Source organism: Lingula anatina, chromosome 10, assembly GCF_051362555.1.
Source record: "Lingula anatina isolate TDL-2025a chromosome 10, LinAna3.0, whole genome shotgun sequence".
NCBI classification, from domain to species: Eukaryota; Metazoa; Brachiopoda; class Lingulata; order Lingulida; family Lingulidae; genus Lingula; species Lingula anatina.
Genome location: NC_141776.1, coordinates 10084372 through 10110702, shown reverse-complemented (window position 1 = coordinate 10110702; position 26331 = coordinate 10084372). Strand labels below are relative to the sequence as shown.

Below are 26331 nucleotides of genomic sequence, written 5' to 3'. Positions count from 1 at the left end.
TGCACATATTTTGCAGATATCGTGAGACATTTCTATTGCATCTGCCTCTCCCTAAAATGGCGCTGACCTCGTTAACTCTTCAACTCCCGGGAAATGCAGAGAATCCAGCACGTTGTGGCAGCATGAGAACCACTACGTACATATAGGAGCTGTGGTGAGTTAAGAGAGGGTTAATTCCTCAGCTTCAGGGCGTAATAGCACGAAAATTCATGCGTTAGCACTCCTATTGACGATTCTGATATGTACTGTCTGTGCTACAGGGCGTAAATGAAGAAGAAAAGCTATGTGCTTCCACACTATTTCTACCCGGCAACCAGTTCTTGAGAACTATGAGTGGGTCACTTGTAGTGGACAGTGGTCAACAAGTCAGGACGACAGTATTAGGGACACTCAGGTAAACTGACCATTAGTGATGGGGGTCATCAGTTGACCACAATACAGAGATCACTGTCAGTGTCATATTTACATTTTCATAGATTTTTGTAGCAGTGCTAAGTTTGTATATGATATCTTAATCAGTAATTAATTCTGCATATAAAAACCAGTGAGAGCATAGGGATGGGTTGTAACCTTTTTTTAACCACTAAATTTCCCACGTTTTGACATTTGATTCGTTCAAGTATATATTCATTTATTATTATAATTATTATAATTATCATTATGATGATGATGATAATGATGATGATGATAGAATTTTTCATTTGTTGACTACAGCTCAGCATTCCTTATGGTTAACTGATACAGAATGTTGCCAGTGTTAGGTGGACTGTTGTATTCACTTGATAACAACTTGAAATATTAAAAAGACACTCTTTGAACTGGGAGAGAAGAGGGATTGTAGAAATGCACCATGTGTGAATTGCAACAATTCACATTTTACAATCTATAGTGGAGGACAGACAAATGGAGCAAAATATGAATAATGATTATCTGCAAGTTTATTACTTGACATGCAATTGACATATTTAGTAATTAAGATTAAGAACTAATTTTTGCCCAGTGACAGATTTTAAATCATAATTTATTACCTCCACGAATCAGGTTGTGTTTTTTTACTGAGTTTGTCTGTTTTTATTATTATCACTTTTAATTACTTGACCACTACCCACCTACCCACTACCCCAAACACTACAAATATTCATAAAGCATCTGTTTACCTGTTCCTCTGTGTACCCCACCTTTACCTGGAGGATAGGTGGTTACACTTTGATTGGATATTTAATAAAACTTTCTGTACTTGAAGTTGTATTTAATGCAAAAGGAATTTGTTATAAAATAATTTGTTTTATGATCAAGTTGTATTATCACACTAAAATGGATAAAATGTTTTAAACTTTACTTTTTAAACTTTTTACTTTATATTTGTATATAAATACATATTCCTTGGGGGGAATCGTCTGGGGGAGAATTGTCCTGGGGGAAGTTGTCCTAGAATCCTAGAAACATAATGCAAAAAGTTATAAATAGAGTTTGATAACATTTGTAGAAACTGAAGAGGCCAAGAAACAAAAAACTGGATTTTGGTTGTGATCCATTTCATAATAATTAGTTAATAAATAAAATAAAGCTGTTTGTCAGCTCATACAAAAATGTACAAGGATTTTTAGGGAGTGTGTATGTGTGTGTCTGTGTGTGTGTGTGAGAGAGAGAGAGAGAGAGAGAGAGAGAGAGAGTAAAAGGGCAAAAGAGAAAGAAAGAGACAGACAGAATGGGAGAGAATGTGTGTGTGTGTGTGTGTGTGTTTTTTTTTTTTCAATTATTCTTCATAAATACATGTACTGATATCCACTGGTATCACTGTTTTGGCAATTATAATGCCATTAAAGAACCATGCTTGTTTAATTGATTGGTATTTCTTTAGACTGAGTGTCAGTTCAATGTCTAGCTTGGGGCGCATTCCCGTAGATTTTAGATCGATCTATCCCTGTCGATGTATACACTTGGGAGTCTCACTAGATTACTGTCAGATAATCCAGCTTAAATGTCCTTCCCGCCTACTACAAGCTGTAAGAGGGCAATTAACTTCTGTGCGCGGTCGGCTGACTGCAGTTTAGCGTGAACCCCCAGGGAGTTAGGTCGATCTAGTAAGATCGATCTAAATATCTGGAAATGCCCTCTTTGTGACATCAGCTGCGTTTTGTAGCCTTTTTCTAGAGTTTTTAACTACAGAGCAGTTTTACACAATATGAACCTTCACCTAATTGTTTTATTAATTTTTTTATACCTCCAAAAAAATGGTCTTAATCTTGCCCTTGCTTGCTGGTATTTTATGGACTGCTGTACTCTTATATCAGATGTGTTTTTTAAAGTCTGGCTGCACAATCCATCTCTCTGCAGAAAACTTCTATACAACCTATACAATGGGTCAAAGTTATAAGGGAAGAAAATCATTTTGGTCTCTTTACCACCATATAACACGAGATAGAACTTTGCCACACATTGGTTTTTCTCTTGTTGTGTTAAAGGAATGAGCATTTAAATAACAATAATTGCTGTTTTATAATGGGAAGACATAGAAAATTGTGATTTCAACTGTTGCATTATACATAGGGACCATTCAGAATGAGAAGAGCTGAGTGCTAGCTAGGCCATGACCTAAATATGTTGGACCTACATGAAAGGAAGACCGCTTAATCCTGTAATGGTCTCTCCAACTCTCATACGCGTCAACCCGGCAGGGGCACAGAAATTAAATCTCGGTTCAATTCAACCAGCCGAGGGACACTGAGCATAGTAACATCAATAACTACAGTTGCATTATGGGAATACATTGAGCATTGTAACATCAACAATTGTGGTTGCATTATGAGAATACATTTAGCTCTGTCAATCGGCAATCCTCGGCTCATTCCGCAAGCTCCATACTAACCTTGGATGTGATAGGCGGAGAAATATGCACCAAATCCAAGCATTTTGTTCACCAGAAATGCCTTCTCACTCAATCGTTTATTCCGCTCATAAAGATGGCTGTCAATACCCCTGATTTTTATGATGCTTTTCGGTTTGCCAAACAATGCACTAGGATTGACTTTGATTGAAAGGATAAACAGATACAGACGTTGAAATATTTGTACTATGTACATGATACTTTAGCTGTTTTACCAACGGGCTATGGTAAAAGGTTGAAAGTAGTTCTTTCCCAACAATCAATATGGATGCCTTCGTATCACGTCCGAGGTTATTGTCGAGTGCGGAGACATCCGAGTAGTTCCGAGTGTACCACTGTGACATAAACAATTGCGGTTGCATTATGGGAATACATTGAGCATTGTGACATCAACAATTGCAGTTGCATTATGGGAATACATTGAGTATTGTGACATCAACAATAGCAATAATTGCAGTTGCATTATGGGAATACATTGATTATTGTGACATCAACAATAGCAATAATTGCAGTTGCATTATGGGAATACATTGAGCATTGTGACATCGACAATTGCAGTTGCATTATGGGAATACATTGAGCATTGTGACATCAACAATATATTAATTTATTTCCGTATTAAAGGCATTTGCCCAGATTACAAATGTAAATGGTTCATATAACGTAACTATTGCGCATGCGGAGAGCTCATGTACGTGTGCTATCCGTTGCAAAAAAAGATTCTCTTTTTCTAAAGGCACAATAAACATAATTAATCAGGTTAATCATCAAATCTCTGTCATTGGAAGACATAAGCTGTCTAAACCTTTGGATATTTGGTTGACAGGTGTACCTGTTTGGTATATATTTTGTTCTTAAGTCCCTGTACATCTCACATGTTAACAGAAAGTGATATTCGTTTTCTATTTCATCCTTACATAGTGTGCATACCCTCTCGTTCAAGGGTATGTTGTCATGTCTACCTTTTTCAATCATAAGATTATGGTTTCCACACCTGAGCCTGGCGAAAGCAGCTAAGTGCGCTTTCGGGAGATTCAACAATAAATAATTTTCTTTTTGAAATACAGATTTAAATGTACAATACAAATTTAATTTAGACGAGTTCTGTAACTGGTCGTTCCATTCTTGAATGTAGCAATCTTTCATTCTTGTCTTAAAAATTTCTAAAAAATATATCTCATTCTCAACACCCTGATTGTACCATACAAACCCAAAACCATATCTAAAAAGTATTTCTTTAATTTTTGTCGCCCATGTAATGCGACCAGCCTGATCTAATACCAACATAATCTTGTAGCACGCTCTTGGATATCTGCTTTCTTCCATTCTCAGTAATTTAAGCCAGAATTTGACACACCGACTGAAGTAAGTTATAAACAATGGGAACCTACCACAGTCTCCCAAGACCGCTATTGTTGAAGTTGTTGATCCCACGCCAAGAATCCTTTTACAGTAAGCAAGTTGTACTTTTTCTATATTGTCATACACTTGGTATCCCCAAACTTCTGCACCGTAAAATAAAATTGGCGCAATCATTTTATCAAATATCATAAATGCAATATCAGACCTAACCCTCCCAGTGTTATATTCAAGTTTATCAATCATAATCATTGCCTTTCTTGCTTTCAGACTTAAACTAGTGGTGGCTTTTGTCCAAACGAGCCTTGGTGTTATAGTTAGACCCAGATATTTGTAGTGGGTTACAACTTCAAGCGGTTGTCCACCAAAGTACCATTTTTCATATTTTCGTAATGGTCCAGAGTGTCTAAAGACCATGATTTTTGTTTTTTTCAAATTTATATTCAGTCCGAAATTTTCACAGAAATTCTGTAAAATATTTATCTCCTTTTGTAAGCCAAATGCAGTGTCATCACAAATAACCATGTCATCAGCATACAATAAAAGCGAAATGCTGACAATTTCATCAATAAAAATAGATTGTACATCACTCTCATTTACCCTCTCTACAAACTCATTTAGAAACATATTAAATAAAAATGGACATATCATACAGCCCTGCCTGGTTCCAACAGTACATTCAAAATATTCTGTAAGTCCCGGGGAGATTAAAACACATGACCTCAATTTTGAATACATTGATTTTAAAACCCGTAAAACTCTCCCATGAATACCAATTTTTTGTAGTCTAAACCATAGCAGTCTGTGGTCCACACTGTCGAAAGCTTTGGAAAAGTCTACAAATATGGAGTAAAACCGCCCCCTGCCCTTGCTTAAATATTTCTGACCCAAGGCATTTAATGTATAAATATGATCAACAGTTGAGTAACCTGATCTGTAACCTGCCTGTTCTTCGCAGAGTTTTCCATTTTCTGCTGTCCATTTCATAAATCTATTATTCAAAACCTTGGTAAATAGTTTTCCAATCACATTCAATAAAGAGATCCCTCTGTAGTTATTTACATCATTTACCGATCCCTGTTTGTGGAGAGCACAGAGAATGGCATTGCACCATGCTTGGGGATAATCACCACTTTCAAGTATGCTGTTAAAGAGTTGTGTTAACACTGGGGCAATTTTACCTTGGGTGACCTTAAGCATCTCAGAGACTATCCCATCTTCCCCTGGTGCTTTTCCATTCGCCATGCTATTCAGGGCAGAGAGCACCTCATCACATGAAAATAGAGCATTCAAAACAGCCGGATTATCATCATTGCATAGATTACAATTTTGTTCATGACTTTTTAGTTGAGAGTCTACCTCTCTTCTAAATCCTTCATTGATCGTAATATCCTGATTTAGTAACTCTCTAAAATGCTTAACCCATGAATCAGAATCAATGTTACTCTTATTTCTAAAATTTGCATTAACATTTACCCTCCAATATTTCCAAAATGCTTGCGGGTTATTTCTAAAACTTAGCAGTTTGGTATGTTGACATTCTCTGTGCCTTTCCTTACTCAATTTGCATTCTTTCCGAAAGTTCGATTTTGCCTGCTTATAGTTTTGCAAATGTTGCTCTGAGTTATAAAACCTAAAATTATTCAACGCTTTATATTTTAACTTTTTTAATACCTCCAAGTCCTTTGACCACCATGGCGGCTGTTGTCGTAACTCCACCTTGATGCCAGGCAACTTTATCATAGAACTAGCTGACTTGATGTACATACCTGTAATGGTTTCTATAACTGCAGTAACATTATTGTTCTGTAAATCGTTCTCTATGTCCGACCAATTTTGAGCAAATTCACCATCAAACTTATCGACAAAATCATCTGTTTTCTTATTATCCCAGTATACTCGTTCATACGGTTCAACCTCCGAGTCTTTTTTGTGTTTTGGAAGTTTGCAATAGACATTTGTACATTTGTACACAATAGCAGTAATTGTAATTGCATTATGGGAATACGCTGAGCATTGTGACATCAACAATAACAATAACTACAGTTGCATTATGGGAATACATTGAGCATTGTGACATCAACAATTGCAGTTGCATTATGGGAATACATTGAGCATTATGACATCAACAATAGCAATAATTGCAGTTGCATTATGGGAATACATGAAGCATTTTAACATCAACAACCGCTGCTGATTTTTGGTAAGAGATTGAACATTGTGACATCAGCAAGTGGTGTTATAATGATATTATTGGGAATACATTGCTTTTTTCACTTGCTTATTATATTATTCAATCAGATGATTTCTTTGAATTTATTATTTTCTCTGTTTTATGTAGCCATTACCTGCATCTGTTGTTGTTGTCCCCAACATTTTTGTTGTCCCTGTGCACTTTCAGTGTCAACATTCGTGATATTCAGGCAGAATTCGAAAACCTGCATAATCCCACCAATTTTTCCCCCCACTTTTTTTCAGCATTTATGCAATACAGGCAAGGAAAACTGATAGGCCTTTTGTTTTCAAACTTACAGGAGTGACCAATGTTACCAGATTACAGGTTGAATCTGAAAATCCAGTTATTCAAACTATTCTTCTGGAAGTTATGCTGACTTATTTATTTTCTTTCAGTATTTTTTATGCTGTATGCAACACTGACAGCACATTTCAAGGAAAACCAATAATATTGTCTTCAGGAGTGATCAATATTATTTTTATGCTTTTTTTGCATGTATTATAATTAGGCTGTACAGATAACACATTTCAAACTTACAGGACTGATTAATAGTATTAATATACAGTCCAAGTCTAAAAATCAGCTTGATGGGACCATTTTTCCCAAATTTATGTGTTTTTTGTTTTATTTCTCAGCATATACTCTAATTCTGGAACCGTAAATGTTAGAGACCTCTTGTTTTTTGCATTTTATAGAGCTTGCTTTTTTTTTTTTTAATTTTCTATATTATATACCAGTTGTGCTGTATCAAAAAGTACAATGTGGTGGTGAAAATAAAACGTGAAATACGGCAATATGCCACAAATTTTGAATGTCGGGAAAAGATAACATAAGGCTTAGTAAAGGACAGACAACTTTCAGTCAAAAATGACAGAATTTCATGAAATTCGAATGTCTGGAATTTCTGAGCACCTCCCATTTGATGAATTATGACCAAAAAGATCTTTTGTTATTTTAATTAATATCTTCTTTACAAAATTCATGGCACATTACTGTAACTCCAAAATTAACAAAGATACACCATTTTACACCTTTGTATCTCCAAAACTGCCAGAGATAGGCCCATAGTTACTATGGTCATTATGCTGTTAATTAAGCTTTATGTAATATTGCATCAAAATTGAAGAAATCTCTATTTTAGGCACTGCTTCAATAGTGACAATTTAAGGAAAACCATGTCACTAACCCTTCTCAATCTTACAGGATTAAAAACACAAGGCTTAGGGCATATTCCCATAGATTTTAGATCGATCTATCCCCATGGGGAGTCCCACTAGATTACTGTCAGATAATCCGGCTTGAATGTCCGTCCCGCCTACTACAAGCTGTAAGGGGTAATTAATTTTTGTGCCTGCTTGCCTGACAGCTATTTAGCGTGAACCCCCAGGGAGTTAGGTCGATCTAGTTTGGATCAATCTAATCTCTGGGAATGGGGTCTTAAATACAGCTTTGGAAAACAAGTCTGATTGGTTGATTTTTCTGGAAGTAATACAGGTTTTTGTTTTCACATATTGATATTTTCAAGGTGTGACTTTGAACCTCCATGGGCTTGAAGACCTTTGCTAGTAACATTTTCTGAATATCCATGATTCTTTTATTTTATCATTAAAATTGCTGGTCATTATGCTGTTAAGCTTTATGTAATATTGCATAAAAGTTGAAAAATAAAACTATTTTGGACACTGCTGCCTGGATGACCTTTAAGAGAAATAGAAATATTACTTATTACCCTCTAACAGGGCCACAGATTGATTTTCCACTAGATATTAAGAGATATGTCTCTAGTTAAATAGATGGCTAATCTCTGTACTGTCATCCTGTGCTGAAATCTCTTGAGGATGATTACATGGCGGGTAATTGTTTGCATAACAACGGTTAAGTCTTGAAAATTTCATCGCTTAATAATTAATTATTTTTTTAAATTGCATTAATCCGATGATTGTTTTCAAAATTACGCATCCCCAACTTCTGGGTGTGATGAAATTTTCAAAACCCCGACTTTCTAGCTTTTATTCTTATCGGCATTTATCCTTGTTCCTCTGATATTGTGGGATATTTGTCTCTTCCAAGGACAATATCTGGTTGTAAATAATTGTTTTTTTAGTGCATCTTGATTTTGTTATGTTGACTTACCCAGAGAGAAGGTTGAGAATTGTCTTTACTCTCCAGATAGAGGAGAGGGATCAAGATAAGCCTAATTGCAATCTTACATTGCCTGGATGCAGCATATATCAAACATTATACATTTAAATAGTAACGTATAATGCATGCTAATTAAGCAGAAGTCATGGTAAATGAAAACAAACAACGTAATAAATTCAATACATAAGTTTTATTAAGCACATAACTTACTAACGCTAATATGTTCCTACGTTGGGTCAAGGCTTTCGTTGATTTTACGTTAATTCAAACAGTGCATTAAGAGAGGAGACTGGACGAATTCCTACTCTCATAGAGATTAATATACTATTAATAAAATTTTGCTCAAAATATTACATTGGCCTTAAAACGATTCATCAAAAGTTTACTTTCATTATGAGATGTCAAGTATCTGTCTCTCAGTAACTTTTATTTTCCTTATGCCTCTATTTCACACAGACCACGAATCCCACGAATCGCCATGAATTGACAAATTTCAGGATTCGTGGTTGAATTGTAATCAGTTCGTGAAGTTCTTAACAGATTCGTATATATTTGTAGTCAGTTCTTGCAATTCTTGACCAACAGGAACTCATGGCAAAAACTTTGATGCCCCTATTTCACACAGACCACGAATCCCACGAATTGCCAGGATTGACAAATTTCAGGATTCGTGGTTGAATCGTAATCAGTTCATGAAGTCCTTAACTGATTCTTATATAATCGTAGTCAGTTCTTGCAATTCTTGATCAATCGGGAATTTGTGGCAAAATTTTTGAGCTGTTCAAAATTGAGGCCACGAACTCCCGATTCCAAAATAACGTAGTGAATTTCTGGACAATATTCGTGCAATTCCAGCCAAATCCCACGAATATTTGTAACACTATCGAACCTGTATCATAACTGAATCGTAGAGCGTGTCAAATTAGACCAGAAAATTTACAAAATCTCACGATTCCAGCCAAATCCCATGAATATTCGTAACACTATCGTACCTGTATCATAACTGAATCGTAGAGCGTGTCGAATTAGACCAAAAAATTGGCAAAAACTCACGAATCCTCACAAATCCTGAAATTTGTCAATTCCTGGCGATTTGTGGGATTCATGGTCTGTGTGAAATAGGGGCATTATGAAATTGGTGCTTCAGTCAGGATCCTCAGTATCAGCTCTCGTGTCAGAGAATCCCAAAAAGTCACCCTCCTCATCACTGGTAAACAAATCATCTGGGACATCATTGGTTGGAGAAGATCTCTCCCCCTTTAGCGCGCTCGTGATCCCAGTGGTTTGAAATGACTTGACGACCATTTCACGGCTAACTTTGCTTCATGTTGACACCACCCACACAACAACGTCCTCTTTACTGGCCGTTGGCAATTTATCAAACTTCCCCTTTGCTTCCATGGCTGCCCGTCGCATATGCTCCGTCCACACTTTTCTCAGGTGTACCTTGAATAGCTATTCAAGGACACATCTAGGCAGGGGCGTAACCAGACCTTTAAAAATTGTACGCACAGATTTTTAAAATTCCCAGCAAAATGTAGACTAACGCAAGAGGTGAAGGACAGCGTAATTACAGCATATGTACCACACATCGCAGCTTAATTTTCATTAATAATAAAATCATCATTTAGTCAGAAATATTCTCGCAATTAAAAAAGTTTCAATATTCTTATTACCCAGAACGGTATATTTATTTAAAAGGAGGCTAGCTTCGCATATGTGGAACCCCCTTCGAATAATCCTGGATCCACCTCTGAGTTAAGCTAACATACGGTTTCATTCACCTTACATGTGGATGCATGGCTCCCAAAAAACAACCAATTGTACGACACGACAGAGCTCTGATACATCTAAGTTAAATTATTTGTTTGTAAAAATTGCCCATGTCACCCTGTTAGTTTGGAGGGGTAAGCTGGGTCAAGTCCGTGTCAAAATTCTTTGAAGCTTTGCAGGAAAAATTCTTCCTTTGTTTCTCTAGCTCCTTCTTAAACCTGGCGTCCAGATTTTATCTAGTGCCCCCAGGGTTGCGGGAGCTGCTCTTTGAAAATAACACTCAGGCAGATTTTTACCTAAGATAAAGGAAGAGGTAAAGGAAGTGTCAGTTAGATGGACGATTAAGATAGCTAGGACTTGTTAAGGTTACGGGGGGGGGGGGGGGGGGGGGGGGGGGGGGGGTGCCTATACAATTGATACAGAGGATTTGTACATACAGGTGACTTTAAAAAGGAGAGGATTTTCTTTTATATTCCGTGAACACTAAATTTATATAAAATAATATCATGGTTGGCCAAAAAATTGTACGCACAGTGCATCCGTGCGTATGCCTAGTTACGCCCATGCTAGGGGCTGGGCCTTGGATGTACACACCCCAGGGATGACAGCCATGGTTGCATTGGCTTTGTGTGCCACCTTCCTCTCTGTTGTGTGTGCAGAAAATGCATCAAGGATTAATAGGGTTGGTCGTCCATGTAGGGCCGCAGGATGTGTTTGAGCCACTTGATCATGAGGTCCTCGGTCATCCAACCCCTTGGGATTTACTTCAACCATCCACCCTGGAGGACACTCCAGGGATAGCTGATGTGATCCTGAAAAATAGATAACATTAAATTTAATAACTGGTAAAATATGGTGGATATTGCTTTGCTTAGAAATATATTGTTAATAATTACTTTAACAGTGGTGTACAGTTTACTTTTGTACTAACTTGATTAGGTGGTACATTTTACAGAAACGCTATTTATTCATAAATTTAAAAAAACTCTTAAATACAATACATTTGATACCGTTGAAAATTACCATTGATGGTAATTTAGCGCCGTCAGCAGCTACTGCCTGCACTACAGTGAAGTGCCTCTTCTCGGCTCCAGTGGTTAAGATGCGGACATCTTTCATTCCTTTTTTGTGTATGGTCCTCTCGGGCACCAGATCAAAAGTCATAGGAACCTCATCCATGTTGATAATAAATTGGGTGTCAAATTCATTCTTCTTCGTTCATCTCCCCAAGATGAGAGTAGAACACCTCCAGTCTGTCCTCAAGGTCGCTGGGTAAACACTGGCTCTCGGTGGTCCTGGAGATTAAACGTTGTCTTTTTAAGAAGTTTGTAGCCCACCCCTTGGAAGCATTGAAGTCAACTTCTAATGTTTCTGCCAATGAGAAAGCATGAGCACATGCTCTACTGTCACTGGCAATTGGAGGTCTCTCTGCTCCAAGACCCAACTTAAAATGTCCTCCTCGGTGCTATTTCCAAGAAGGTCGACATGCTCTCCTGCTGCCTTCCTTCCTGCCTGCATCATTTCTCGGGACCTCAAGGGCTAGTTCTTTCTTCCACTTGCTGACAGTTGTGCGTGGGATGCTTAGGGATTTTGCTATGGATGTTATTCCATGTAAGGATGCTAGGTCTACCACTTCTTTTTTCTCTGCCAAGGAATATGATTTATATTTCCCCCGTTTAGCAGGTATGGTGTTGGTGTCAAGTTCAAGATCATCTCGTCTCCGCTTAAGAACGATACGCTCCCCAGAGAGCAAGAGTGAGCCATCTGTTTTGTAGCAGTCTTCTTCGGCCTACCAACGAGACGTTTGGCAGGTGCTCTTGGAAGCGGCTCCTCCAGCCAACACCGCAGCACGGTGTGTTTGATGACGGTAGTCTTAGAGAAAAAATCTTTAATGTTGTGCTGCACAGTGACAGTGTCTTATGCATCTCCAAATTTTACCACCTTCTTATATACCCACATGCAAATGACACGTGGCAGCCAGCTTAATCTGAGGTGTAAGAAACAAACCGTATTGATGTTTTCATCAAAAGTTTTAATCGCAACACTGATCAATTAAGCACTGTTATGAGCCGCGTCAGTGATTACTCTGTAACATGGATAACATTACAGGTAAGACATGCCACGACCAGCTTAATCTGCTGTGTAATAAACAAGCCGCATTGAAGATTTTTATCGAACATTTTAATCATGATGCTCATCAAGCAAATGTGCTTTGCCATGTCAGCTGTTAGTGTTCAGGCCCATAGCCAGGGGGGGGGGGGTTCGGGGGGTTCGAAAGAACCGCCCCTTTGGCTGGGAAAAGGTCCACTCTGGGTAAAATTTGATCTTGGTACATGAAGTTTTTATGGGAAAAGGTCCACTTTTTCAGAAAAAAAACTCCCCTTTTGAAATTGCTGGCTACGGGCCTGGTGTTGATAGCATCACAGGTAAGTTACCGCAAATGAGCTAGGTAATCGTAACAGCTTAATGGACATGAATAGATGCTACGGATGCATTTCCCTTCTAGATAATTAGAAGTTGACTTTTCATTGTATCTTCCTCATTTAGCACAACCATTGATAACATTGAAAGTGTCACTACTGACAAAGAGTCATGGTACATGACTTCTATTTACCATTTTCAAGACGCACCTGGTGTAACCCTGTGTATGTGCTAGGTAATAATAGGCCTAATGCCACAAAAGACAAATATATTGTTCTTATCTCTTACTGAAAGTGTTATCGTCAATGTTATCCTGAGCGTCTTGAATGAACTGACACATGCGTATTACCTTCATGGACAACACGGCCATGTTGGGTGACGAACTTTTCAAAATTAACGTGAGGGGCCATTTTCACATACGACGAAATTTTTAAAGGCAAAAAAATTACGTCAGCGGAAAATCGTAGTCCGACGAAATTTTCAAGAACGACAACATTTTCAAGACTTTACCGTACTCAAGTCCCTGCCAAGTCCCCTTGACAGTAATCAAGACAGTTAACTGCTCATCTGTGACAATAAAAACAGCCCCTTAGCAGACAGACAACACAAGGCAGGTTGCATAACAAGTGGTAATCACATTGATGTGAAGCCCAGCTCTCACTGAGCTCCTGCAGAGCAGGTACAATGCTATCTGCGTGCGTGCATATTTAATTGCTCCCATCTGGCCAAACGTTAAAGGGTCACCTCAGCAAAAATGTCCACAAAATAATAACTGCGGCCCTGGTAGAGGATAGATACTTATGATTCTCAAACTGTCTGAAAAGATTCATTGGACTGAAGCGCAGCTTGTGTTGGAAAATCAGTTTGATTGTTTTCTGTTTCGGAAGCAATGTAGTTCTTTATGAATTTTTTATTTCTTACACAGTCCTTGGTGTTATATGGATACAATGGATGGTCAGTCTGTAATTGTCCCTTGTGTAATCACTAGCATTCAGAAAGATTAGGTCACTTGCCTAATTAAGTTTCAAGATGCCATGAAATGAGATAACATAAAACACACTTGTTGAGATTTCCATAGGTTTAGCTCTCTGCCAGATACAGTTTGTAAAAGCCTAAATTAACAGTGTCACATAATTAGGAATCAGTGATAATTATATGCAGGTAAATGTTGTTTAATATTGCATAAGTGCTATAGATAAATAACAGTGCCTGATTATCCTCAAACTCATTGGGGTTATTTATATCATGTTAATACAGCTAGATTAAAAGTTTGAATAGCAGCCTTATTGGAATATTTTTTATGTTTTCTATTTTTATTTTTTTCAAACGCTGGCATGTCAAGGTGTGACTTCTTACTCCCATCCACCTGAAGCTATGTACATTTTCTGTATTTCCACACAGGAAATTGTATTGGTGTTTATGTCTTTAAACATTATGTAATATTATTTTATGCACTGTCATCATTTTTCACATATTTGGATTTTCATTATGTGAATTTGAACTCTCATGTTCTTTAAACTCTAATTTTATTGACCATATTACCTTTAGTGCATGATTAAAATTCAGTGTTTATTGGCTGTGCTGTTATTTCAAAATTATTCATTTTTGCATTAAAATTGACAAAATGACCTATTTTCTGCTTTTTGCCTGTACATTTGACAGCTTTGTTGCCTTGTTTTTGTCTTGCTTTCCATACGAATGCACTTACTCCAGCTGGTGGTACAATATCCGTAGTCAGTATCATCTCTCTGATCCTCTAGTAGGGTACTTGACTTTTGCTTAAAATGCTTTGCCCTTTTGTATGTACTGTATTTGGTGGAAATAAGTTATTTTGCAAGGCTGGGAAATTTACTAGCATGGCCTCTGAAGTTGACTTATGAGAATATATGTTAGAGAAAAATGAAAGCTCATTGATATATTCTGATCAAGTAAAACATGTTAATTCACGGGTTAAGTCTGGTGGGGTAAAGGGAACACAATATCCCACAGGTCCTGGGGTCTGATGGCTTAAAGTTTAAAATGAGTGATTATTGGAAGATGGACAGCAAAAACATTTTCATTATTAATTTACTCATAAGATTTCAGAAATAAAACAGTCGCACACAAACACACACACTCAGTTATTACACACACACACACACACACACACACATACACACACACACACACATGTACACACGTACACACATATATACCCACATGCACAAACACTTGTTACACACATACACATGTACATTATTATTACACACACACACGTACAAACACACATGTATACACATACATACACACACATGTATACACACGTACACATACACATGTACACACACACACACACACACACATACTGTACACACACACATGTACACACACTTACGTACACCATTGCTACATTCTAACAGATACCTTAGCTTTGTAAATTCTTATGATATATAAGTTCCCTTTCTTTTAATTTTTATGAAAATTGGCTAAATGTATGATTTTAATGTAGTCATTTATATATTTTCAGGCTGCAATGTTTCATAAGTCCATAATTAAGAAGACATTCCCTCTGATTGGCCAGTGGTAGCCATGAAGGCTTCTTAATAGCAAAGATAAGGAAACCATGTGATTAACAGAAAAAATGGAAGCTAGTGGCATATACATAATTGCATAATGTTACTGTAAGACAACTCCTCACTGTCAGCTAAACATTTTTAAATATTAGTATATAGAAATGAAATCTATTCTTTCAGAAAAATTGTGAAATAGTTATTCCATTTATTGACTGAGCCAGTTGATAATGATTTATTTTGTAAAAATGTATATTAAATAAATTGTTGGATAATTTTCCCAAATTCATGACTTATTTAAATGAAAACAATTATTAATTTCAAAAATTGGTATAAAATCTGTAGGTATCATTATGTGGATATAAAGAAGGGTTGTGTGGTGATCCTCTTTAATACAGAGTTTAAAGACCTAGATGATGTCAACACTGGATAGGTGTTTATGCAGGTGAGTCAAGAGTTTGCAAAAACAGTAAGCATTGCCCTCTTTTTTATCACTTTGAAATTAGTTTAGATGAATTCCTGCTTTAAAATGGCAACTCCATTGCACATCTTAAATTGTTTTATATTTATAGAAAAGATCCAAAGAACAGCTTAACTTCTGAGTTATTACCATAATTGATTCCATTATTTCTAAATGATATACAATTATTTTTAGTTCATAACACATCTATGCCTTTTTTATTGTAAATATACACTCTCAGATAAAACTAGCGCTTAGTCTAATAACTTCATTTTTAATATTTATTCACTTAAACCTCTCTCCATAGAGCACTCAAACATTTTTATTGTCATGGCCATATTGTCAAGGTACCCCAGATAGGTACATGTACTGGTACAGGCATGTCATGTCCTAGGGAACATTCCCAGACCCTATCATTCTAACTGTGGATCTCCAAGGGGATTCTCACTAAATTGCAATCAACTTCAGCAGCTTAGATGTCTGTCATGCCTACTGGACATGTTAGGGGGTAATTATCATTTAACAGCTTCAGTAGGCATCCCAGACATCTAAGCCGCTTAAGCTGAAAGCAATTGAGCGAGAAACCCATTGGAGATCATGTTAGATCAGTCTAGGTATGGGAACCCAGTCTTAATATTTGCTATGGCTAAAGGTTGATGTACTAATAGATAACATTTTCTACTATAACGTGAATTAATATTATGTGAATCAATATTATATAAACTATTTGGACAGACCATACCTGTTGAGGTGAAAATATCTGATTTTTTAAAAGAATTTTACAACTCATGTGTCACCTCTCTTGTCTATAGATGCCATTGAATCTGCTTCATACAGTGTAGAAGATATTTGTTAGACAGGCACTGTCTTTGTGTCTATATATATTCTGATCTCTATGGGCTCATTCTCACAGACACCATAGGTCAACTTAGAGTGATCCAACTCTGTGCTTGGACTCTCGCCAAGTGCAATCAGCTTAATTGAATGACACGCCTCATTGAATAGAATACAAAATAGCTGCTGATTATGCAAGTATGTTGGAAACAAGAGGAGGCATGTCATTCACTTATGCTGTTTGCACTCAGAAAGTCCCTGCAAATCTACGATCGAGGCAGATTTGTTGTTTAGTTGTTTTTTCACTTCAGAATTTTTGCACAATTCTTCTGGAAGAAGTTAGCAAGGACCAGAACTTGTGGGTGGTTACTGAGACTCTGGACACCATTGTTGATCATCTGTACCTGTGGTCATGGATATCAGGGTAACAGACATACTCCAGACCATATGGTACCACAGCTGACAGCTGAGAAAAAACTGCTCCCTGTGGTTTTATTTATTTATTTATTTATTTATTTTTATCAAAACAACTAAAGACCTATATCAGCAGTAGTTGCGTAGTGAACAATATAAAAAAGCATCACGTTTTGCTTACTAAAATGATTCCTGCAGTTGGGTATTTAATATATTCTTTTACAGTGTAATAATATCTTTATTTCAAGACATATTGATCAATTAAAGCAATGGGTATCTTCTGAAAGAATATTGTGAAATTTTTCCAGATTCATCAACAGAAAAGCAGCCTGGGAGCCCACCTTTCTATCATCATGACAGCAAGGACAAATCTGGTTCAGTTCATCAAATACAAGTATTGACTAGTATCTAGGCATGATCTAGGAGGAGCGACCTATCTCCGAGGGAATTCTCACTAAATTTGAGTTCAGATCAAGATGCTTAGATTTCTGGCACACCTACTGAACTTTACGTCAATCGAAATCAAGTGAAGTTCAATGCGTTTAATTCTGAAAAATAAAAGATAATATACATATTGTAAACGTTGTTGTGAAAAACTCAAAAACTGGAAACAACTCAAAAACTGGATTAGGGAAGAAAGGGAAGCCAATGTTCAGATTTACACATCAGATGTTATTCTTGGAAAGTAAATCTAATTTCTGAGGTAAAATAATACATTTACAGAAAATAAAAAAATGGAGGGCATCCGTAATCCAGGGACATCGATTTTTTTCTGAACTAAAAAATAATGCTTTGCTTGTCTTTGTATTTCTTTTACACAGTAGTTTAACATGTAGCACGCAATAAAGTGACATGGTAGAACAAATATACGGATATGTATGTATGCGTATGTTTTTGAGAAATGTGTATGTGAGAAGTGATTTGTATTGTATTGTACATTGTAATGTTTATTTCTTCAGTCTAATTAGAGAAAATATACATACAATTCTTAGAGAATGTACGCATCTGATTCTATTTTGAAATATACATCTTTAATAAACCGTACATAGAATACATTGATCATATGTTACTGAAATAACTACTGTCTCTAAGTCAGTAATTAAACTCATCATAGGCATCTGTAAGAAGCAGGCCTACGGGAACGAGATGTGTAATTTAAACAAATCTGCAGATTGTTACTTTTCATGAAATTTTTATTTGCAATTTATTCGAAATGTTTGCACACACTTATAGAGAAGTATACGGCTACCAGGGTGGTATTATTGGTTGGTGGATTGAGGGGGGTATAGAGTTCGAGGCCTATCTTGGCATGCCTATAGCTTAAATGGATAATAACTCTTTGTATGAGATCTATATTTCACAATAAAAACATTGTAAACAACTCGTAGAAGCATAATATATTCTGTTTTACCACAAAAACGGCAGTTATAACAATTATTCTGATATATGAGCTTGTCATTGGACCACGTGACAGTCTATACTATACTAGTCTATTGCTATACTCTGTAAAAATCTCTTAGGAGATTGTTGCAAAAAAAAAACTTTTTACAAAAAAAAAAAAAAAAAACCCAAAAAAAACAGAGACTAACTTTGAATGTAGAAATGTATTCATTAACCATTGGTAAGTATGGGAAAATTGTTGTTTATTCCAGGTAAATCCATTATTTGGCCAAAACGAAAAGTTATCTCTTTAAGTGCACCCCTCTGTGGTTAAGGGGTACAGTGGTCGCCTGCTTCACGGATTAGATTCCTGACACATTTAGAAAACATGAGATGAGTTCTGCCTTGAGAAATGTATTATTCTTTACATCATGTACTTTCAAAGGGAAGACATTTTAAGCTTACGGCAGCTGTAGACAATATGTCTACCAATAAATTACTGAGATCTCTAACAGTAGGGCCGTTCAATTGATTTTGTTTGGTCATCTCCTAAAAGTCCAGCTTGGGGCGTTTTATGTTTATCTTGTTTTTTTTTCTAACTAGTGAAATGAAATAAAAATTAATTCAGCTAATAAAAATATTGAGACATAAAACTAAATATTATAATATTTATAAGCTAGGCTTAAAAGTGGAATTAATATTACATACTTAGAGAGGCAAAAACTACTTTAAAACGTTTACTGCCCTTGAAATCAGCATTCTAATATTGAGAAATGAAAAAGAGAATTTGCTGAATGGGTTGGATCCCCATAATTCGTTTTGTTGTTTTCTTCATTCTGTCTTTCATGATACCATCCAGTTGGCGGAGATCTCTCCCAATTTTTTTTTCTGTCGGTGTTAATAACAGTGAGTTTTTTTTTTTTTTTGCCGTTCCTCCACTGTAGGCCTGAAACACCAGGTGCTCAAATACTTTCAATAATGCATGTGCAAAAGTTCATTAAAACCGGATCATTGTCTTTAAAAGTTGCAAGTGACCAAAAAAAGCGCCGTCTTTGTCAAAAGTAAATTTACTCTTCATGTGAATTCCCAGGACCACTGGAACGAAGAGTTCTAAGAGAAGTTAAAAGTTCTATTATATTGTTCATATAAAATGGACAGTCGCAGAGAACTGGTGTGATGTGGTCGGATTTCTGGGTTTTACGAAGGAGATGAGCTGCTGAATTATGAATAGACTGAAGTTTTTTTTTCAATTTGACAGTTAGGTAATACGAACAAGAGGCTGTTGCAGTAATCGAGTCTAGAGGTCACAAATGCATGGATGAGTAGCTCTGTTTGCTTGCTGTCAATAAGGTGAAGAATCATAGAAATTCGTTGCAGACTAAAATATGATGATTTACACACTTTGTTAATGTGTGATATCATGTCACATTTGTTGTTGAAAAAATTACACCCAGGTTTCTAACTTCTGTGCCTGGAGTCTCCAATACAAAGTAAAACGTGTTCCTCAGCAAGGTGGGACTACAGAGCTATACCGGTGCAGAACAGACTTGCAATTTTTGGGGATTTCAAACTCTTTCCTTTGCTCTCAATCTTCTAAACATCTAAAATGGACAGTCTCCAAGCACGAGTGTAGCTTGGATTTATTCTAATAATAAAAAAATCTGCCTGCTGGTATAGAAATGTAAGACCAAGACTTTTAAACTTAAACACGGAGCACCCAAAACTGTAAAAAAATATCTGTTTATTGCACATGTCTATACACTGTATTTACTCATTGCTGACGTCCGGAGGTAAACATATATGTACACTGCTTCATTTATAAATAACGCCAATGACTATATTTCTGAATTTAAAGTAAAACAAGAACAGTCAAAAAATGGAGTAAACATTTGAGTTTTTCTATAAACATCGCAAAATGTACCCAATGTCCAGCAAATGTCAAAATTGTATAAGGCTTTACTTTTTAATTTCCTGTTTACATTTGAATATAAATAAGCTTTAATTATTTTCGTGTAAAGCTCTATTTTGGAAGAAAGGAAGGAAAAGTCTTCAAACTGTCTTAATTGATGTAAAAGTCTAAGTCACCGCTGTAATCATATCCAATTCGTAAATATCCCTCTCATGTGGAAAGTGGGTGTGACGCTTATTTCCCTTTATAGCCAAAATCGAATTCTCCAAGTGGAGAGACCCATCGTGGCATGTCGAATTCCACGAGAATTTCAGGGGTGAGATTCTTTGCGATCGTGTACGCCACTAACTCAACCAACTCCACACAGCCTCACCACAGCAGTGTGCGGAACTCATGGCACACTAACGAAGGGAATCGATGTAATTTAAAATCTGGTAGAACTAAATTATATAAAACATATTTTTTGGAAACAAGCAAACAAATAAACAAAAATTAATAAACAAAAATATGAATAAATATAAAAATAATACATGTAAATATACAAATAGAAAGAATGAAAGAAAGATAAGAAAATAAAAAATGAAAAGTAAAATACTGCAAACGGGCTGAAAATTAGTTCCTACCTGCAATTTCACAAAAGTCAATTATTATAAACAGAATGTGACTAAAATATGATGATCACATTAAGTCTTTAGTTTCTCATATATTGTATACCTTTGATCACTCAACTAGCTGATGCCGGAATAGTTCTTTCACCTCCTCTCGCCTATATTTTACTTATTTAAATAATCCCGGGGACAGTCTGCTCTCTACGGCGTATTGAATGTTCGACAGCTATACTTGATCACCGGTATGATGATTGACGTTTGTTTATATAGCTGCCAATCAAGCCATCCACTTTTAATAGCTTTGATTGGCACCTCTCAATCACAGGAAGTAAAAGCTCCTTTGCATGATGATTGTGATTGACGTTTGTTTAACTATTCGTCAATCAAACTGGCAAATTTGACAGCTTTCATTGACATCTATCAATCACAGGAGATAAATCTTCTTTGGCGGTATGGATGTGATTGGCGTATGTTTAACTATCCGTCAATCAAACTGTCAAATTTGACAGCTTTGATTGATATCTATCAATCACGAGATGTTAGAGTTATTTTATTCTACATAGAAAACGTAGGAGCCGTTCGCACTGGACAGATTCCCCCGGAACTGAAATTTTTAAAGCAAGGCTTATACAAAGGAAAGAAAAGGAGGCAAATGTCATATAGTATTACGTGCTCTCCTTGAGGGAACAAAAGAAATATATATGTAGTTTATACATAAGCCAATATATACAAAAAAAAAAAAAAAAAAAAAAAAAAAAAAAAAAAAAAAATAGAAAAGAATGAAAACAGTCACAACCATAATAGCCAACCAAATAAATGAATAAAGGAACAAAGAAATATATCGAAAGAATTATTTACACATCAAAAATGCATGAAGAAAAAATTAAAAATAATAACCGTGAGGTTTTTGTTATTCTCAAATTTACTGGAGTAATTCATATTATGAAAAATACAGTCCATGTTCGAATTGCAGATATATTAGGTCTTTTTTCCTTAAATCCCCCACTTTTTCACTTTTCTGTTATACGTTATAATATAAGACTTGTTAACGCAATAAATGGAAAACCCCGTGACTTATCATACTGAAATTTACAGAATCACTTTTAGCATGAGTATTAGAATACAACCCAAGGACAAATGTCAGCTTTATCGGACCATATTTTGCGAAGGTTATCCCATGCCCCCTTTCCTTGGAATGTGTCGTCTTTCCTGACGCTCTGCTTTACGTTGTTGTTATAACTATAGCTTGCTTGGACCGTCTTAACACTTTCTTGCAAAAAATAATTTGTAATCTGATATACATGCATTTTCTGGCGTTAAAGAGTCTAGATATGATTTGAGTCGCTACGAGAGAAATAGGCCTAATAAGCTTGATAAAAGTATTGAGCAAATAGGCCCATGATCATTAATATAAAGCGTCCCTCTGTGATTTATTGCTGTCTTCACTAGCACCAGTCTGTCCGCAGATTCCGAGCTGCACGTGCACACTGTCTGAAGCGACGGCCATTTTCGCACTACTTTCAGCAAAATCGAGTGAAAATGGACGACTTTTGAGCTCTTCGTATTTTCATGTGTATTTTTGTCAACAGTTGATGTGATTAAACGATAGATATATAAAAAGAAGCGGGAATATCTAGGGATTCGCTATTTTAAGGTTAGTTGTCATAAAACATAGATTCAGAACGGTAAAATGGAAGATTTATCCACGCGGGTGATTGCAAATGGTGTCCCGTTTCAGGTGTCCGAAATTTTCTATGTAAAGATTTCTATAAGAAGTTTAAATTGTACAAATTTTTAAAAACTAAATCATGAAAGCCGGTTAAACTCGCTTTCTGGCGGTATAAATATTTTGTGAATTCAGCTTTGTCCATTTTTTTAAGCGCGAGGTGAACGCGACGCCAAACACTCGCATTTTTGAAGCGTATAACATTGGGGCGTTTAAATTATAACAAAATTGCTATAATGTTTATATCACCAGCGTTTTATATAAATTCTAAAAGCTAAACAAGTGGGCTTCGTGTTGATATAAAATATATGTTGCGTTCGGCTCCCATCTGGTTGGCAAAGTGTTGATAATCCCGTGAAGTCGGTGTAAAAGTTGGCAAAACCGATTTTTTCAAGTGCAGTAGGTTACTGTGACTATGTATCGCAGGAAACGCGAAATATTATCAAACATTAATATTCTCCAGAAAGACGAAATCATAAACTTTTAAATGATATATCATAAGGTATGTCTCCTACAATTTTTACCCATTTTGTGTGGGGAAATATAGCATCTCCAAAAGGACGACAAAAATGGAACCCCATTTTCATCATAATTTATAGCGTCACGTGACCAACCTGAAGCACTGACCCGACTTAGCAAGACTACAAGTTTTCTTAAATATTCTATTTATATAAAAAAATATATATATGATATATATAAAAAAATATATAAAATATATATACCGCCAGAATATTCCAAGAGTTATATACTTCATTCTTAAAACATCAAAAATGGTATAATAGTTATGATCCAATCCACAAGAAATCCAGTGTGAATTTTGACCAATATAGAAAGATATTGCTAGATCTAGTTATAAATAAAACAAGATTTTTTTAATTGAATAAATATTTACAAAGAAGTACTGGCCTATGACCAGGTTGTACTTTTTAAAACCTGAAAGGGTTTTGATAAAAAATCATTCAACACCGGTTTAATCATTATATTAAGATCTGCACTTCTGCCTTGTTCTCTTATTTTACTGCTCAAGATATCTATTTACTAGTACTATTTTTGTCTCTTACATATTAAACTATTGAAAATTAGGCCCTTCCAATTATAATTTTAAAAAATATCCCTAATCTATTTAAAATTTACATTTCTGTTTTTAAAAATGCAAAATATTGAAATCTGTGTGATAAACAAAACTAAGTAAACATTTAAAATTCATGTCCTTAAAGCACTGTTCCTGGGAAATGTTCATTCAGCCTCATGAATATGCACTGACCTTGTTAAAAGTTTTTTGGAAACTTTTTGCCTTTAAAATTAAAGCAGATAACAAGGTTCCAATAAACTCGTTGGCCAACTTGATCTGTCTATTCTGAAGGCAGGAGAAGCACCTGCCCCAGAAAGTTATGAATATTACCTTTGCCAAAACTGACATACAATTAAGATCATCCCCGGCTGAAAATTCATGAATATAATTTGTAATTAAATACATAACAAAGTAAAATGCATTAAAAATTAAAAAAAAAAGAAAACTTCAGTATCGAGTATGTTTCAATTTTTTTTTTATTTCCTTAGAACCTTCAATGGCCAGGTCATTTACCTGCTGGATATGACAATCAGAAAACTAAATCAATTTTCAAGTTCAAAATTGGGCCGTTTTCCCAGAGTGTCACCCTGCCACCCAGTGGTTGATAGATTCCTTGACTAAATGATCATCAAAACTTGGCCCCTATAAAACTGCTGTCAAAATTTGGTTAACTTAAGCATAATTTAATCCCCAAACTTGACCTCCAGTCAGATTTGATTCTTTAGAGAGCACTGTATCCTCTCTCCACCTGTGAAGTGGACAGGGTGAACAAGGCAATTTCAATTAGCATTATTGTATGTATTCTAATCTCTGTCTGGTCTCCTAGCCTTGAAACAAATCCATACACATATCTTTACTTTTATTCACTATAAACATGCCACCTATCTATGTGCTCTTTAAATGCAGGCCACTCTCAGTGGAAGTCTTGTGGGTCAAAGCCCATCCTGTTTAATACTTGAAGAAAGTATTGTTCCAGAATTTGTCTGCTATGAGAAAGGTTTCTAGGGTAAACAGTATCCAAGACTCCACAAAACACCATCTCTTGTTCAGTCACACCTGCATCAACAGCACCATCACACACAATCGTATGGAAATAAATTTTCCCTGGTCTTGACTAGAACACCTCTTCCCTTATTGTCAGCTGATATGAAATTCGGGAATCTGTTAAAAATAAATATAATATAATGATAAAATCATACATGTATGTAAAGGAAATAGAACGGATAAAGGTATGCTAGTAGGCCTACACATTGTATGTAAACAAAGTAAAACTATAACTTTGCAACAAAATATAACATTTCACTGGTACTGAACGTCAACAAGTGCATCTAAACTATGCGAAGGGAGGTTACTCCAAAATCATTTCTATACATTTCGGCGCTTATATGAAACTTAGTGAATGCAAAAAAAAAAAAAAAAAAAAAAGACTCACCTTTAAGTCTGCTAACCCAAAGCTATGTAACTTGAAAGGCAAACGGCAGATTTTTTCCATTCTAAAACCATGTTATGGCAGCGATATGGTCGATCTGCAGCACCGATGACGTTTTTTTCACGTATTATTTTCCATAACAACTCTCACTATGACAATGACACACTGTATACTATAAATATACACTTGAGAAGCTGAACATTCAATTTTTTAAACCGAAATGCAAGATTTGCGGAGAAAATCGCTTTCGAGTCACTTCCTCAGTGCAACGTGACAGTCCCAGTTTCGACTGACCTACATACTTCGAACTAAAATAGGGATTTCACAAAAAAAGGACGGTTGTACAAATTTTTCATTCTTTTTGGTTCAATTCCAGCATATATAGTTGCATAAATCGTTATAATATCAATAAAGTAAGTTTGTCCATTTTTTCTACAATCATTTCATTTTAGGGTACAAAATTACACGATCCGCTTGCGAAAAATGCGTGTGCTCTTTGTAGACAACTGATACAAGGCTTTCGTGGAAATTGAAATGTTCATTTTACATTGTGCGTTTACATCAAGTTCTAAATATTATTTTTTGAAAGTTTCAAGCGGAATAATGAGTTATTCACAGAGCTTCATGGATTTATATAACAACTACGGGTTTTTGAAAACATGGCGCGAAACACACGTCGCGGACTATTTTGTGCAAGCGCGTAGGTGTTTTTGTAATGATCACCGCTTACGCATTGATATGCCAGATCTGCGGACAGACTGCACAATATGATGGAATTCATGGACACCGTCACAATCATGTTGAGAAAGACTCTGAGGTCAAATACTGTAACGTTAAAACTGTTGTAACTCAACTTCTTCGGACCATCACATATCTGTCAACATTCACACGACCTAACTACGTCCCCACCCCGATCGACACACACACACACACACACACACACACACACACACACACACACACACTAACGCCTCGGTTAGAAATGTGTTGTAAGTAGTTTGCTATAATAAAATACGTTTACTATACAAAATGATATAGAAAAATCAAACCGGCAATTAAGAAATTTATTTAAAATATAAAAGTATCAAATATTAAAATATTTTCCAATTCAAGTCTTTCAATGTTTCAAGAA

The 26331-nt window shown here is 35.9% G+C and overlaps 2 long non-coding RNA genes across 11 annotated transcripts; one reads left to right on the top strand and one right to left on the bottom strand.

The window, feature by feature from the left end:
- LOC106180405 (uncharacterized) lies at positions 1-18128 on the top strand. Of its 10 annotated transcripts, none has more exons than XR_015331407.1 (6): positions 1-154; positions 261-394; positions 15325-15422; positions 15713-15812; positions 16973-17085; positions 17384-18128. It is a non-coding gene; the product is annotated as an uncharacterized LOC106180405 (long non-coding RNA). The 10 variants fall into 10 exon arrangements; XR_015331406.1 differs by having other exon boundaries at positions 6-154; positions 15325-15478; XR_015331409.1 differs by having other exon boundaries at positions 16-154.
- A 6100-nt stretch (positions 18129-24228) lies between these two features.
- LOC147759550 (uncharacterized) lies at positions 24229-25963 on the bottom strand. Its single transcript, XR_015331544.1, has 2 exons — positions 25203-25963; positions 24229-24931 (listed from the first exon to the last, which is right to left on the bottom strand). It is a non-coding gene; the product is annotated as an uncharacterized LOC147759550 (long non-coding RNA).
- Between the last annotated feature and the right edge of the window lie 368 nt (positions 25964-26331).